Raw genomic sequence first — 17,318 nt, forward strand, 5'->3', positions numbered from 1 at the left:
AAGCATCTTCCTTAAATCCTTAGCTATAAAATTAAGTATACAGAAGTTTATAGCATATTTAAAGGTCACGCAATAACGATTTGTAAAAATATATATATCACCTTGAGGTAAAATTATTATGGGTAAAACGGTTAAAATGTTGAATCTGATTTAAGCTCTAAAAAAGTTAACTTTTAAATATTAACATCGTGTATTGGAATAAAACTTTAAGAATAGTTGCTAAGAAGAAGAATAATTGAAATGCCATTTTTGGATATAATTATTTTACATTCTGGTAATTGTACTGATTAGTTTATACTTATGGATATAAAAATTGAAGTATTTTGTTCAATTATATAATATAGTTTCAATTTGGTTTTAATCACTTTACCCTAATGCCTAGCCACTTTATCCTGGATATGGGGTGAAATGGCATGACATACTTCATATAATTGATCACAGCTCCTGAAGTAGATAGCTACACTTTTTTTAAAAAAAAAATTTTATAGATAAAAGTTTTGACTATTTAGCAATTGTTTCAAAATATTATGGCAAATGGCAAAATACTATTTACCCCGATGTTTTGTATTTCTTCACCAAAAATTCTCAGCCACCGCGAATTCTGGGTAACTCGTTTAGAAACTTTTATGGTTGGAAAAACTTGCTAAAACATTAAGATTATTACGATATTTGTGCCTTTCTAGTTCCCTTTTTCTTTTCTATTTATATATTGGCTAATAGTGTTTGAACCTAAAACAAATCTTCGCTTGAAATATTCAAAAAAACAAAAACGAAAAAAAAAAACTAAACAAAAATCTGTAAAAATAAAAAACAAATATTTTTTTTTTAAAAAAAGAAGATTTTCTGAACCTGCTGGTTATCAGATATTTTTTTTTTATTATAAAAAATAAATAATATTTTACAATTTTTTAATACCAATAATTATAAATGATAAAAAATATTTAAATATAAAAGATTCTTTCTCTGTCTTATCAAATTGCTGAAACAATTGCATCAAAAGCTCCATATCTTGTTGATCAGGGTCCAAAAAGAATATGGTGAATAGTTGTTCTTGTAGACCATAAATATATACTTCTAACATCATCTAAATATTTTATATATTTATATTTTTTCAATATTTAGAAAAATTTTTTGAGAAATAAATAATAATAGTTCATGCCATTGCTCTTCTATTATTTTTCAAGTTTATTACTTTTATTGAAATCTTTAAAAAATTTTGGAGTACATTGGCACCTAAGTTGCTTTAAGGATGTTTTATTGCAAAATTTACCCTGCAAATTTTTTTGTATAATCGATTCAAGGTTAAATTCAAATTATTAAATCAAAGTTTATTTTAATAATTAAAATAAAGTTTAAACTGTTGTGTGAATATCAAAATATTTTTACATTTAATATATATGCTTAATTTATATTCGCATTTATAATTCTTCTGGTGTAAGAAAAATTGCTTTCGCTTAAAATATGGATAAGTTATTTCGCAAATTGTGATATAACGACCAACATTCATATATCATTAACAAATTTTAAAATTATTATTATATTATATTTTAAATAGTATTTAGAAAATGTAATTTTTTTTATTAAAAATATATCTATATCTTTTAGAATGCAAAATTGTTAAAATACAGATATTAATTTTAAAATAATTTCTATCTTAAACACATAATCTTTAATGATGGTTGGCCATATTAAATCAGATTTTCTATTTACCCTCCTAGGAAGGTTAATTATTTTTATTTCGCGTATAAATATAACAAATTGACTGGTATCTTTAAGTTCTGAATTTTAATCATTTGCAGAGATGGAATGGGGAAAGAGGGGTTAGTTTTGAAAACTTTAATTCTTACCGAAAATGGGTAAGATCAATATAACCAAAATCTATAATACTCTGGCAACCAATTTTTTAGTGTCTTAGGATCTATAGCCAGTAAAACTTCTGTCAACCCATGATATCATAAATAAAAGTTCGGCATTTTAAGGTTTATTTATCACAAAATATATTCAAGCTTTTACCAGTCATACTCACTTCTTGATCATTGCTAGATTGAACTTGTGTATATTCCTCTAGGAAAATAATTATTTTATGTTAAAAAATTTATACGATTTAAATATTTGGTATGTTATGACTTATGAAACTAATATATTTAGTTCATCGATTAAACAATGTTGTATAAGCTTAAAATGCATTGTAAACAATGTTACTTAGCGACTCAAATAAGTTAATTTTAAAAGAACTTACCCAAAATAGTACTACGCATGGCTCTAGATTTTGTTAATAAATTTCCAAATCTTTTAGCCATCTATGAGAAGAAGTCTGCGAGCTGTTATCAATACTAATTGTTATTTTATGATACTTAAAATTTATCTATTTTAACTCACTTTTATGATTAAGGTAATTACCAAATTCATATACAAAAATTTATTATCTTTTTTTGAATAATTTTAACCAAGTAAACTAAACTAGAACTTATGACACCCAGTGACATATAATACTTCAGACTGACAATTCAATCATTAAAATAATTTTTAAGCATTTTTTAAACAAGTAGTTATATCAAATTGATTATAAGATTTCCTTTCATTATCTTTTCAAATATTGAATACATAATCACTTATGTAATTCATTAGGTGTGCCTAATAATATACGAAATTTTAGTTTTCCCATACAAACAATTTACATTAAAAAATTTATTTAAACTTTTTTTAAAATAACTTGTCACATGTATTCGCAATAGAAATAAATAAAAAAAATTATTAATTTTAACTTGGAATTAAATAGAAATCAACTAGACTTGTTAAACAGCTCTATTTAAACCTATCCCTAGAAACGAGTAACTCAGTAAAATATTATGCAAGCCCGATGATTTAGCCAATAGATGACCCATAGGTCTGAACATCTATTAACAAAATTTTAAGGCTTAGATTTTCTGGCTAAAATACCGAGAATCAACTAGCGAATAGCAGATTATTAACATAATAAATTAATTAGATTTATATACAATTACCTTCAGGCACTCGGCATCGAATCATTGCTAAACAAATGAAGGCTAAGATGATGAATATCTGGTTTATATATAGTATTAAGTTATATGTAATTATATTTATTTTATAATATGATGCCTACCCTTAATAAATGAGAATTCATTTTTAACATTTTATAAGTTTTTTATATTACTGTTTTTTAGATAATATTATGATAGAAATTTTTTAATAAAAACATATTGAATTATTAAAAAAAAAAATTAATAAATTATTACCAATTATTATATATAAAAATATAAACGAAATAAGATTTCTATTTTAAATTAATTATTTTGTTCTTTATTTGTGTCCTTACCTGTCATAAAATTTTTACAAAATATTAATTTCATTTTTTATTTTTGAATATTGACTAGTTCAGTTTCATATTGTTTTTTTCGATAATTTATAAGTTCCTAAACACAACAAAATAGATATAAGTATAATATAATATATTTAATATATATTTAGCGATAACTAACCCCTTATTTGTATTTGAATAATCGCAACTAAAACGAAAAATATAAACAAAGTGATACCAACTTTTAAAAATTAAGTGTAATCAATTTTGCTATAAGATTTTTCTCAAAGTTATTAAAAAACGAGATTCAATATAAATATATAAATTAAAAACTAAGAGAATTTTATAATATAAGAAATAATTGATAATAAATGAATTTTCATAAAGATTACAGGGTCATCAAATAAGAAAGATTCTGAAATTTCAAGCTAACCCCAAGAGTCTTATTGAAATCCTGAATTTTTACAGTTAAAGCGATTTCACGGCCAAATACTGTAGGTGAGTCCGATAAGTGATTGACGGGTTATCCATATTAAAATTTTTTAACCCTTGAGCATAAATACTTTAAATTTGTGGTGTGAAGTTGCATTTTTATGTCTAATTTGATTTCTTATCCTTTTTATTTAACTTTTTAAAAAAAATTTTGGAAAATTTTTTACCAAAAAACCTTTTTTTACTCAAAAATTGTAAAATTTCTCTTTAGTTTTTCTTGCTTATACCGAAATATAAATTCAAAAATTTGTATACATGTTCCTTAAAGCCATTGCTATAAAATTAAGTATGGGGTTAATTGTTATAGGTATAACGGTTAAAATGTTAAATCCAATTTAAGCTGTAAAAAGTTAACTTAAATATTAATTACACCATATAAAAATAAATATTTTGAGCAAATAGTTTTGGTTTGGAATAAATTTTAAGAATAATCGCAAAGAGGAAGAATAATTGAAATGTACTTTATGCCTAAAATGGGCATACTCTATATGTGCTATTTTTTACATTCCGATATTGTAACTGATTAGTTTATATTTATGGTCATACTATAGTTATGTTCAATTTTGATCTAACCACTTTACCTTAATGCTTACTTAGTCACTTTACCCTTGGGCATGGGGTAAAATAGCGGAAAATGGCATACTTCACATAATTAAACACAGCTCCCTAAGATATTATCAATAAAGAGCTACACTTTTGTATATTTGGTAAATGCAAATTTAGAACTATCTATATGTAAATAAATTTTTCTGTTTAGTTAATTTTTCGAAATATTATGGCAAAATCTAAAATACCAATCTTTTTTCCCCGGTCTTCCCTATTTTTGTATTCTTCTCCGGGAATTCAGGGTAAACCTCTTTAGAATTTTTATGGTTGGGAAAACTTGTTGAGGCATTAAGACGCCGTTTATATAGTATACATTTTTATTTAAAAAAATATTAAATCTTTTTAAATTTTTAAATATTTTTAATAGAATTTAAAAAAATATATTTTTTTTTAATTAAAAGTATCTGTACCTTTTTTGAATGCAAAAATGGATTGAGATAGATAACAGATATTTTTTGAATAATTTCTATCTTAGATATACAAGATCCTTAGTGATAATTTGCATGACATATTTTCTATCTACACCCCCAGGGTTAATTAATTTCTATTTCCGTATTAATATCACAAATTGACAGGTTAAATCCTAATTCCTTCCTTAAAAAAAATCTCTACATTTTAATCATTTACAGAGTTGGGAGATGGGAGGGGTTAGTTTTAAAAACTTTGATTGTTATAGGAAATGAATAAAATTTAATGCGTTTATGAAAACTCTTTAAGCTGTCCGTTAGAAGTAAAAATTGTATCCGCATATGCATTATATAAATTATATAGTTTTGGTATCCCTTAGACACTAAAACTCTAGAAAATAAAACTACGTCTCGCTATAACCTCGGGTTTTTATAACAGATATTTTGGTTGGATGATATAGCCATTACTATCATTTTTAACTTATATAAACAAATTTTACTCACGATTATAGTCATTTAAAAATTAATATCTACAAGTTTATATATATCAGAGAAGGCATTATTAAAATTGAATAATCTTTCTAAATTAAGTAGTAATAAAAAAAAAAAATTAACACGTTATCAACTTTTATTATTGAAACATTTTGCAATTATTTTCTAAAATAAACATAAAATATTTAACACCATCTCTATAAGAATATCTTCTATTGTTTTTATTTCCGCCTTGTGAAAATTCTTTATCAGGATTTTCACCCAGCCCGTAAAAAATTTATGATCCATTTCTCATGATCCAAAAATCACAGACGTAGCTGATTGTAGAGCATTAGATTGTTCAATATTTATAAAGGCTTAAAAAATGGGTGAGAAATTAAACAAGTTAATTAAAATCTAATTTTATATTTTTTATTTCTTTACGATTTCTATTAAATCTTGAGTATAAAAATAATCTACTTGCAAAAATTATTATTAGCTTAGAACCCAGTCGTGGTTTTGATTATAAAATGACATTTTTTATCACTTACATACTCTCAGATTTATAATCAAATGATTTCTGTGATAGGCATCGTTGAACAAATAACGGTTAATTTTTTATAATATTTTAAATACCTTTTTAGTTAATAAAAACTATTAATTCATAATGTATTCGAAAAGATTATTTCTCTTCCTAGAAAAGTGATTAATCTCTCTCATTCCTTATAGAAATATAAATTTCATTGAAAAATTAATTAAAATTTTATTATCAAATTGCCTTAAGATGGTATGTTGTGTAAGTAGAATTGATACCTATATAAAAATAACAAAATGTTAAATATAGGAATAATAAGTATATAATTTGCATAACTAATTAACACGTTAAAACGTATCTCATATCAATAAAACAAGCTTCATTATGATTGGTCTATCTGCATTTGATATTTCATTTTAAGACATGATTCGATAACACATAACAGATTTTAATTCATAATCGTTTTATCTTTATTTATTCATTAAGTTTATCTGCTGGATAATCATTTTTTTCGCAAGGAACTGAAGTTGATTGAATTGCTTATATAATAAAATTTTATCTGTTACTACGGAGCTCTAAAGCGAAAACTGATTGCTAAAAAATGAATTACTAAGACGTTTAATGTCTAAAGTGAAACTGGTTTGTTGACATTCCCTAAGTTTTCTACAGGGAGTTTTAAAGATCTAATATATGCGATTTCTAATCAACAAAATGTTATAATTGCAACAATCTAGGACAAGTTTGCGGAAATTATTAAGCAGAGCATTAGGTAGGCTGGACTTATGCCACCTGTACATAAATATGATATAGGAGGCCTTAACATTACGTAAATAAAATATTTTCTCTTTTAAAATTTTTCAACTTGCGGGCCACATTTTATATGAAAGAAGAATTCATCTAAATCCTAAAGAAAGAAAGAAAGAATAATTGTAAAGTGGTTTAATAAAAAAAATAACAATTATAAAATTATCAGAGTTATGGAAGATTAATTAAAATTAAAACGATTTATCGTAGGAAATAGACTAGGGAATAAAATAATATATTTCGAGTTTGAAATATATTTACTAATTGCATTAAGCTATATGCATAATTTTATTGGTATATAAAAATTAAATTATACAAAATGTATTTTTACTATCGATGAAATATAATGTCAAGGACATCGTTAAATATTTTTGTTTGGACAGGGCATATTATTTTATAAGTAAGACAGCGTTTATTGGCATAAAGGCTAGACGATTTCTTTTTGATTATAATTTGTTATACTTTGTTGGCTAAAAAATTATATTAAATTAGCAATTTTTATAAAAATATTATCTCTATGCGATATAAATAAGTTTATCTAAAAATGTAAAACACCTTATTTTTGGAGAAATAATAGACATCAATACTATTATTCAAAAAAAAATGATGATTAAAATTAAAGTAATATGACAGTTAAGGACATTCTATAAAAAAATAAAATATTTGAAAATTTTAGTTAATAGAGTATGCCTTTTCTCATTGATCCCATGGCTCCATCCTAATAATTCCCATGATCCCCTTAACAGAGCCGAATCTCTAAAAAATATAAAATACTCGCTCACCTAATGTGTGAAAACCACTTTGTTCCAATAGCAGCTAAATCAACCTGCTCTTTTGGACAAGCGGCTTAAGATCTATTCAAAACAATATCCAAATCAATAAAAAAATCATACCGTTCTCCATTTTACAAACTCAAGCAGAAAATCGCCGTATCTATAATTATATCTAATTATCAAATATTTAAAACATCATGGTACGACCTCGCCATTTAATTTTAATTTTTTTTTTTTTATTTTTATAAAAATATTATTTTTTTTTAACTTAAATTGATATATTGCATATTTTATTATATTCTCTATATTTTAATGTTAATTTTTTAAATAACAATATTTTATCATATTTGTATATGAATTTTAATAAAAAAAAAATTGAATTTCATTTATAATTAATTTTTTGAGAATTTTATTTTGTAGCTTTTTACTTGCTTTATAAAATATGAGATGATTTTATATCGAAGTTGAAAAATAAGGTAACCGTTTTATCAAATTTAAAGAAATTAAACAAAATTATTTTCTAGATTTACTATAAAATTATGAAATTGCGAAATTTTCCATAATCAGTTTTTACATGGTGCGGGTTCATATTTCAAAAGCCATTCCAATTTCCAAGTGTAACTATACATATTAGAGTCACGAATTAGAATTTTATTTAATATAATTTTTACTATCATTCATTTTTCCTGAGTCATTGTGTTTTTTTTGTTAAATTTTGCCATTCTCTTAAGAAAGAAAGAAAGAAAGAGAGAGAGAAAGAAAGAAAGAAAGAAAGAAAGAAAGAAAGAAAGAAAGAAAGAAAGAAAGAAAGAAAGAAAGAAAGAAAGAAAGAAAGAAAGAAAGAAAGAAAGAAAGAAAGAAAGAAAGAAAGAAAGAAAGAAAGAAAGAAAGAAAGAAAGAAAGAAAGAAAGAAAGAAAGAAAGAAAGAAAGAAAGAAAGAAAGAAAGAAAGAAAGAAAGAAAGAAAGAAAGAAAGAAAGAAAGAATATAAATATATATAATATAATATTTTGTATAATTTGCTTATTATTATCTGAGAAGATAATAAAATTTAAAACACTCGTTTGTTAAAGATGTTTAGAAAATAAAATATTCAAATATAAGACATTTTTTAATTTTTTTTTTTTACGATAATACAAATCACATAAATTTTCGGGGTAAAAAATAAATCTCCCTATAATGCTGAAAGATTTATTATCCTAAAGCCTTGATCAGCTGAGAGAATCTCTTTTCCAAGACGTTTCAAAAAGTGAGAAATCGTAGGTGAGGAATGAAATACATAACTACTTCTGACAAGATCCAAATCATTTATTTATTTATTTTTAAATCAAAACTAATTAATACTTAGAAAATATATAATCGTTTAAAGTAAGAAATATAAAAATTTAACGGTTCTAACACTCCTGGACAACTTAGAAACTCAAATTACAGTTGCCTTTGCTATAAATAAGAATTTTTTTACTTTTGCTTTAAAGCAGGAATGTGTGGGGTAATTAAATAACTATTCTAATGGTGTTTTTATGTTAAAAAAAATAGATCTTGAATTTTGAGGAAGAATTTAAATCAAATGTATATTAAATGATTGTAAAATTTGAACAATATGTTTAAGATAATACAAAAATATAAATCAATATTTTAATTTTTTTTAACTATATTTAATTGTTTCTCGATGATCATTTGAACTCCTAAATCTTCTAAGAAAATAAAATTGTTATTATATAAATGTTCGGTTTGTAATAGTGAAAAAACTTGTAAATAAAGTTATTATATTTATTTTTACTTACGACTCATTATATTAAACATAATTACCTTTATGTATTGTAAACTATAAATGCAAATGGAATCCTGCTAAAACTCATATTTTGTAGTAGTACTACCTATTTATTTTATAAATAGAATTAGGGATATTTATTTGAACTAAGGTAAAATTTAGAAAAAAATGTCTTCATGATTTCTTTACAATATAATATAATTTTCTTCATAAAATTGAAGGGATACACTATTTCTATGTCTTGCCATTACTTTTTTAATATTAAAGCTCGCCATGAACGAACGTAGGCTAGACTAAATAATTTTTATCCCTAAGTAATTTACTGGAAATTTACTTCAAATATAGATGATGGCTAATGAAAAGTAGGAGCATAAAAAATAATGTTGGTTAAATTAATGTGAGATTACCAACTTATTTTAAAATTAGATTTATGTAGACATATCCCCAGATACTCGGCATTGTGTTATCGATGAAAAAACGAAAGTTAAAACAAGGAACATCTGTTTTTTTTAAAATAATTAAGTATTAATTACTAATACAATATATATAAATGGGATACTTACCATAAGGAACATAGAATTATGACCATTTATTAAATATTTATCGAAAAAAAAGTTTTGCCTATATTTTGTAGTTATTATATTTCTATTAAAATTAATTATTGTGTTCTTACCCCTTTACTATATAATATTAAATAATAATTTTAATAAAATTTGTCATTATATTTTTTATAAAAATTTACATTTTAATATGAAGATAAATCGTCCTGACAAGTCATTTACAAGAAATAAAAAATTATTTTTTAGTATTGATAATTTAATTTTCAACTCTAAAAAGAATATTATAAATTTTTTTTTAGTATTGATAATTTAATTTTCAACTCTAAAAAGAATATTATTTAAAAACATTAAAATTATATTATTTAAATAATATAATTCGTATAAAAACGTTGCCCTTATGTCGAAAACTCTCTTTAAAATTTTTTTTAGTATGTCCTGTCTAATTACATATGGGTGTGATCTGAAATTGCTTCAACAATACTAATTTTAATTCCAGACAGATCTGTTCCCTAACCCATTTAAAAAAATGGTGAGACCCTAATACCCTTAACAAATTTATCATGTTTTAGACAGACTTCATTTATTATTATATTTTTTTTGTTATCGTAAAATTGAACATATTCTTTTTATTTTAATAATTTATTTTTTCCCTCATTAAAGGTGGAGCCTTGGATTTAACTAATTTTTAAAACTTATTTATGTTTTAGCCCATTTCTAATTAGATTTTAAACCGAGGGTATTCTATTTTAGTTTTTATAGTGTGTTTATTAAATAAGTATTGCAAAGATCCACAAATTTAGCAAGAAATATCCCTCAAGAATATCCACTCCCATCTCTCATCAACAATTGTTTTTTTTTGTGTGAAGCCTGCTTTATTTACTGCTACCTGCTGCAGCAAAGCCTTTTATTGCAGCCAATCTTGCAATTATTCTGACTGGAGTCGGCACAAACGATTTTGTCCAAACTTCTTTCCAGAATAATCTAACGGGGTATTTCCCAATGGGATCTTTCCCAACGCCAATCAGTTTTCCAATTACAATCGTTTATGCATAGAGGATGTTCAGACACTAGTCAATCGAGATAGATTGTTACCTTTCCACAATATTGTGTTGCCAATTTTATATTTCGTTCTCTCCGAAAACATATATTCACAATTGTAAAATGATTCGGACCCGCCATCTACGAGTGATTATTATCATTACAATAAAAAAAATATTTTAATTACCTTTTATTTGATACCCATATCAAAAAAAAAACTTTTTTAGCCCCCGACCCCCATATTCCATCCACTTTCAAGTCATAATCATCAAGCATAAAAAATGAATAATTTCAATTTAAAAGATATTTAAATTAGCTTTAATTTAATACTCCGAAATTTTATTTTGATAAAAATATTCCTGACCCCCCTAGACCTAGACCCGCAAACTATGAATAATTATTATTAATACAATCAAAAAATATTTTAAATTACCTTGTGTTTGATACCCATTTCAAAAAATTTTTTTTATACCCCCGCCCTCTACATCTACCCCAGACCAAATCATACCCATCAAGACCAAGAATGAAGACTTTCAGTCAAAAGATATTAAAATTAGCTATTATTTGATACCCATATCGATATTTTATTTTGATAAAAATATTCCTGACCCCCAAAACCTAGACTCGCCCATTAAGGGGAAGATAGATCTTTTGATTAACTATCGATTGATACCCTACATTAGACATATCTTATTTCATAAGGCCAAAAAAAAAACAACATTGAAAATTAATAAATAGCAATAAAATTAAAAAAAAAAAAACGAAACACGCATAAAACGCTTTTAAAATAAGATTCCTCTTTATCACGATTAAAATGTGATAATACCGTATAGTTCTTAATCCTTTAAAAAATTGAATTCTTGACGGGATTTCTTTAAAAATTACGACACATATATTAAAATAAATGGATCTAACACTCCCTAGAATCTCTTCTTTTCATCGAATCGTAATCCGATTTCCAATATCTTTATCACTTTCAGCTTTTAATTTAACGCGTATCACTTCCGATGAATTAATAAACCAATTAACACTCTAACCTCCAGAAAGCTTTTTCGACATGGGACACTAATATATTACCTAACAGACTTCTTCCAACAAGTTTCCTCTAAGAAGATTGGGACTCTAATAATTGCGCGTTTCGTCAATTTTTCCTTTCAAACACGAAATCAAAGTTATTCTAATTTTTCTTTTTATCAAAACTATAATGTAATGGCTCGAAACCATCCTCTGTTAAAACTTAACACATACCTCTCTCATACTCCCTTTGCTACACTCCGGTTAACAGCAAAAGCCATTATTACTTACACTGCAAATTTTCTAAGGGTAGACACCCCCGCCACTGAGCAATCAACAACCTAATCCACAAGGTACTACTATTAACAATATTCCTTCCACCTTAGAGCTAAAATCGGTCTAAAAATCACTCAACAATCAGATGGAAAAACTCTTCCTCCTTCAAAGGTTATTTCTGATATGGGATTATACCTGTATGGACGCGTTTGCAAAATCGACTGCATAATATGCAGTCATTGCGGCTGTCGAAACATCCAAACGTAACAAATATTCCCGAATTAATTTGGGAATTTGGCCCTATTTTTAAAAATATTAAGCATTAACTTCAACCCAGGGTCCTAAAGAAAATTTAAACCCTGTTACAAGAATATCTTTCGAGATATGTAGATTTAATTTTATCTCCATTCTCGTTTCATGCTTTACAATATATCATAATCCCTCACCTGTTTTTTTAAATATTTTAATATAGATAAGTTTTAATATGTTTTTTTTTACGTTTAAAAACATATTAAACAATTAATAGTTATAATATTAACAGTAGATATTCATCATCTCGATATCATCCTTATCTTAAATTATCCTCTAATTTACATATTTACAGATAGCACGAATTAGTGACGAAGCTTACAAAATATGTTGTATTTTTGTATATCTTCATATAATCCACCGATAATACGCCTTAACTGCTAATGCAAGTTATATAATTTAGCAGTGGAGTGTTTATAATATGCTGTATTTTTGTATATTTAGTTGGATTCGAGCTAACTATACATGTAGAGGAATACACATAATAAATTGTAATGAACTAACAATATAAATTATGAAAAAATAGACATTCAAATTTTCAATTCATAAACTACCACAACAGTATGTTTTTTCTAAGCAGCTATGTCACGTAAATACAAAACTTTATATACAGAATGTGAAGTATACCAATTTTATTCCTCAATATTTTTAAACAACCACCTAGCTAATAATAATATATTTAAATTTAAAAATGCTTGTCATCTTACTTATTGAAATAATTAAAATTAAGACTCTTTTTTATTTTAAATAAGCTATAATTATAATAAATAAAAATTTAGGCGTTAATATAATTTTTTATATCATTTCCCCCATAATTTCTCAAGATATTATCTTTAAATTTCTTGAAATGGTAGTTATAATTTATGAAATGCGCCCCAAACCCCATCGGGTGTAGCTTCGGTCTGAAAAACGTGGGTAATATCTGAATATTTAATTTTTAATTATAAAATAAATATTAGCATTGAATTTAAATTAAAACAATTTCAAACTTTGTGCGCTAACTGTACCCCAAGCCGTGTATCCAGCTTGTCTCACATTGTCTGAATCTTCGTTTATTTTTATAAAAATTATAAATTTTCTTAGTCATGATACATGATTTGATAAGTTTATAAATATCAACACTCATAACAACTAAGAGCGGGGTGGTGGTCAATTTTCGAAAAATTAGTTAATTATAACTTTCTTTAATTTTTTTGCTAATTTTTAACAAAATTTCCTCGTTTTTTTACGGGATTAATTGGGTAACAGAGGTTATTTCATTGCCCTATATTATGTTTTTGTTATAAATTGACAATTGTCGCGTGTCACGAATAGATTGCGTGAGATATAAAGTCTTGTCAGTTAAAATCTCATAACAAAATAATAAATGAAAGCATGAGATCTTGGCTACATTGTGTTATACAAAATAATGGAAATTCATTAATCAAAAAAAAAACGAGCAGTATAAATTATCAAAAATTTAGCCTTCGATCGACATTTAGTTTTTCTGGTCTTATATATTTATTTTTATTATAAAACATGGGGTAGGGTTAATAATATATTTTTATTTAACTATAGTTTATAATGAATATCTTTAACACAAATTTCTAGGTATATATATATATATTACCAAAATAATAATAGGGGACGGGGCACGTTTAGTACAGGGGAACATTAGTTCATTAATAAGAAGGGAAATTTGAGCGTAATGTAGATAATTACGTCAAACATTGTTATCTAAAAAAGATATGATAAATATTTAGAATTTTAATATTAACAGAGGAAAATGTTTTTAACATACGAAAAAGTAACAGAAAATAATTTTAAACCTTATCGTTTAGAATATATATATGAAGCTTTTAAAAATCTTAAAAACCTTATATTTTAATTTGGAAATTTTTAGGATAATAAAACATGTATTAATATTACTCTGAATGATATTTAAGAAGCTTGTGGACTATATGATGGTTTATCATGAGATAGTTGGTCCTATTAATTATTGTAAATTTATTTTTTAATTTGACTAAAACAAATGCGAAGTAATTTTTAATGGATATTTTTTTAAATAATATTTTATTTTAATTTTTTTATAAAAAATTCTGAAAATTATCTCCAAATTCCATTTAATTTACTTGATTATTGAATAATATGATATTTTAAATCCTATATTATTATAAAAACATTTTTTTTAAAAATAATTATATATTTAGATCTCTATTTTATTGTGGAACAACTATTACATGTCCCTAATGTAGGGGAGACTGGGGTTAGGTAAACCCCGGGGCTTGGCAAACCGCTTAATCTCATTTTAAAATTAAATACACCAGAAGGTTAAAATTCTATCCTAATATAGTTTTCATTAGTACACATCTATGGACAAAATATATTTTGAAATAATTAATTAATAAAAATTTTATTTAAGAAATAAAATTTTGATAAAATTTTCAAAAGATAATTACATTACAGAATTTTAATTTCTATTAAATATTTAATCAATTATATGTAAATTAAATTTTATTGAAAGTTTTAAACATTCTTCTATAATTTGGGTAAGTTTTATGAGTATTTATCGAATCTAGATATTATTTCAATCATGATTTGTCAATTTAGAGCTAGAGGGTTTGCTAAACCATACACGTCAATTATGGCAGTTAGTAATGAAAAACATTTCAAAATGAAAAGGCAATTTCATGACTGTTTATGATTGGTATTTAGGATTTATGCTAAGAAATCTTAATCTCTTCTTTTAAGATCAATTTTTATATATAATTAGCTTCTATTTATAAATATTATGATATTTTGAACAATAAAATAATAAAATTATTCTATACATATTAATAAAAAATGCATTTCAATTTAGCCTAAAAAAACCAATCGTTTAGGAAGCCCTTTGAAGTCGTTTGCCTCACCCCGCCATTGGGGCTTGTTGAGCAAAATTTTCACTTTTACAAAAAATAAAATTTGAAAAAAATGATTATATTCTTAAGATTTTTTATAAGGCACCTTTATAGAGTATAGTTTTAGGTATCCAATGTTATTTTTATATTATCTATAAAACAACAAGAGCTCGTAAAAATTGGTTCGACTAACCCCAGTCTCCCCTACCCAGAGTAAGGCATGCTTAAAAAATTTTTTACAATTTTCTAAAATAAAAGTATCGTCATTACAAATATATATTAATTATTTCAAGTAACCAAAAATTAATTCAATATTAGTAAATTAATTTAGGATTGAATGAAAAGTGGGCCATTCATCCCTGGTCTCTTCATTACTACTCCGATTTCACGAATCTAATATATTATATTATCAAGAAAATATTCTGATTCGAATATTAATCTTTTATTTAACTATTCGAAATAATTATCGTGAATATTGAATAGCGAAGAAAAAAAATTTTGAATTGATGAATATTTGTTAGAAGGCAGTAGAACGATCTAGAACTTTGAAAATTATTATCAAGAATCTGTTTTGAGGGTCAAAAGATATAATATATATAAATTTGAAAAGTGGATTAAAATTCAATAAATGATTCCTTTACATTAATTTATATTAGACATACTTTCAGGCATACTGGATTGTGTTATCGAGCGGAAATGAATGCAAAAGCAATTAATATCTAAATTGCCATGATAAATATATGTAACTTAAATTAATTTTTTAAAAATAAAATAATACCTATTCATAGGAATAGAGAATTAATTTGTAACATTATAAGTTTATTAATAAATTAAACCAGTAATCTTTTATATAACACTATATCGAATGTAACCAAATATTTTTCTAACTAAAACTCTCAAAATATTTTGCTTTTAAGTTGTTTCCAATGTCCTTGATTTTCAAATTATATTAATTTTTATCATCTTTTGTTTTGAATAATAGTATTAAGTCAATATTTTTTCCAATAATATGTTGTGTCTACATTTTTAGACAAACATATTTGTATCGCGCAGGGAAAATATTTTTATAAAAATTGATAAATTATATAAATTTTTAGCCAAAATAGGATTATAAATTATAATCAAAATAATTTTTTACTTAAATTGTCTAGCTTTTATAAGCCAATAAACTCTTTCTTACTTATAATAATAGTATGCCCTCTACAAATAAAAATATTTAGCCATGTCCTTGACATTATATTTCTTCGATATTAAAAATACATTTTGCATAATTTAATTTTATATAATTGTCATCAATAATATTATGCATATATTACCTTAATGTAATTAGTAAATATATTTTCAAACTCGAAATATATTATTTTATTCTCTAATCTCTTGCCTATGATGAATCGTTTTGGTTTAATTTAATTAATCTTCAATAAACTCTGATATATTTATGTTTATATTGATTTATATTTTCAAATTATTTTTGAAATGATTTAAATCACTTTTCAATTATAGTGTAAAAAAAATATGAATTAGAGAATAAAATTTATCAGGATTTAAAGGCATTCTTCTTTCATTTAATAGGTGGCCGATAAGTTGGAAAATTTAACTCGATACTAAAGATGCTTAAATGATAAAATATTTTATTTATGTAATGTTACTATCCACTGCATCATGTCCATGTGCCGGTTCTTCATGAATCATGTTCTGCTTGATAACTACCACAAATGTGTCCTAGTTTGTTGCATTTATTGTTGTTGATTTGATAGTGCATATATTAGAATAATAGTATTTCTAGCAGCCCCTGTAAAAAGAGTTACTGATGAGAACGGACCAGTTTTAGTTTAAACAAAACAATGGTCGTAAGCCGTTTAGTAGCATGTTTTTTAGCAATGAGTCTTCAGTTCAGAGCTTACTCGTAATCGCTAAAAATTTATTATATTTCAATATCGAATACTTAAAAAATTATCAAATTAAATATAAGCAATTCAATCAATTTTAGTTCCTTGAGAGAAATGATCATCCAAAGCAGATAGAACTTTATAATAAATAAGAGAAAACGATTATTATTAAGTAAAAA

At 24.7% G+C, this 17,318-nt stretch overlaps 2 long non-coding RNA genes across 2 annotated transcripts; both read right to left on the bottom strand.

Annotated features, from left to right (window-relative positions):
- Window positions 1–917: 917 nt before the first annotated feature.
- Window positions 918–3,255, bottom strand: LOC135928522 (uncharacterized). Its single transcript, XR_010572370.1, has 4 exons — window positions 3,125–3,255; window positions 3,006–3,063; window positions 2,014–2,064; window positions 918–1,084 (listed from the first exon to the last, which is right to left on the bottom strand). It is a non-coding gene; the product is annotated as an uncharacterized LOC135928522 (long non-coding RNA).
- Window positions 3,256–13,113: 9,858 nt separating this feature from the next.
- Window positions 13,114–16,153, bottom strand: LOC135928880 (uncharacterized). The gene is made up of 4 exons (XR_010572386.1): window positions 16,029–16,153; window positions 15,913–15,969; window positions 13,364–13,420; window positions 13,114–13,296 (listed from the first exon to the last, which is right to left on the bottom strand). It is a non-coding gene; the product is annotated as an uncharacterized LOC135928880 (long non-coding RNA).
- Between the last annotated feature and the right edge of the window lie 1,165 nt (window positions 16,154–17,318).

Source organism: Gordionus sp. m RMFG-2023, chromosome 4, assembly GCF_954871325.1.
Source record: "Gordionus sp. m RMFG-2023 chromosome 4, tfGorSpeb1-WG-v2, whole genome shotgun sequence".
Classification (NCBI taxonomy): Eukaryota; Metazoa; Nematomorpha; class Gordioida; order Chordodea; family Parachordodidae; genus Gordionus; species Gordionus sp. m RMFG-2023.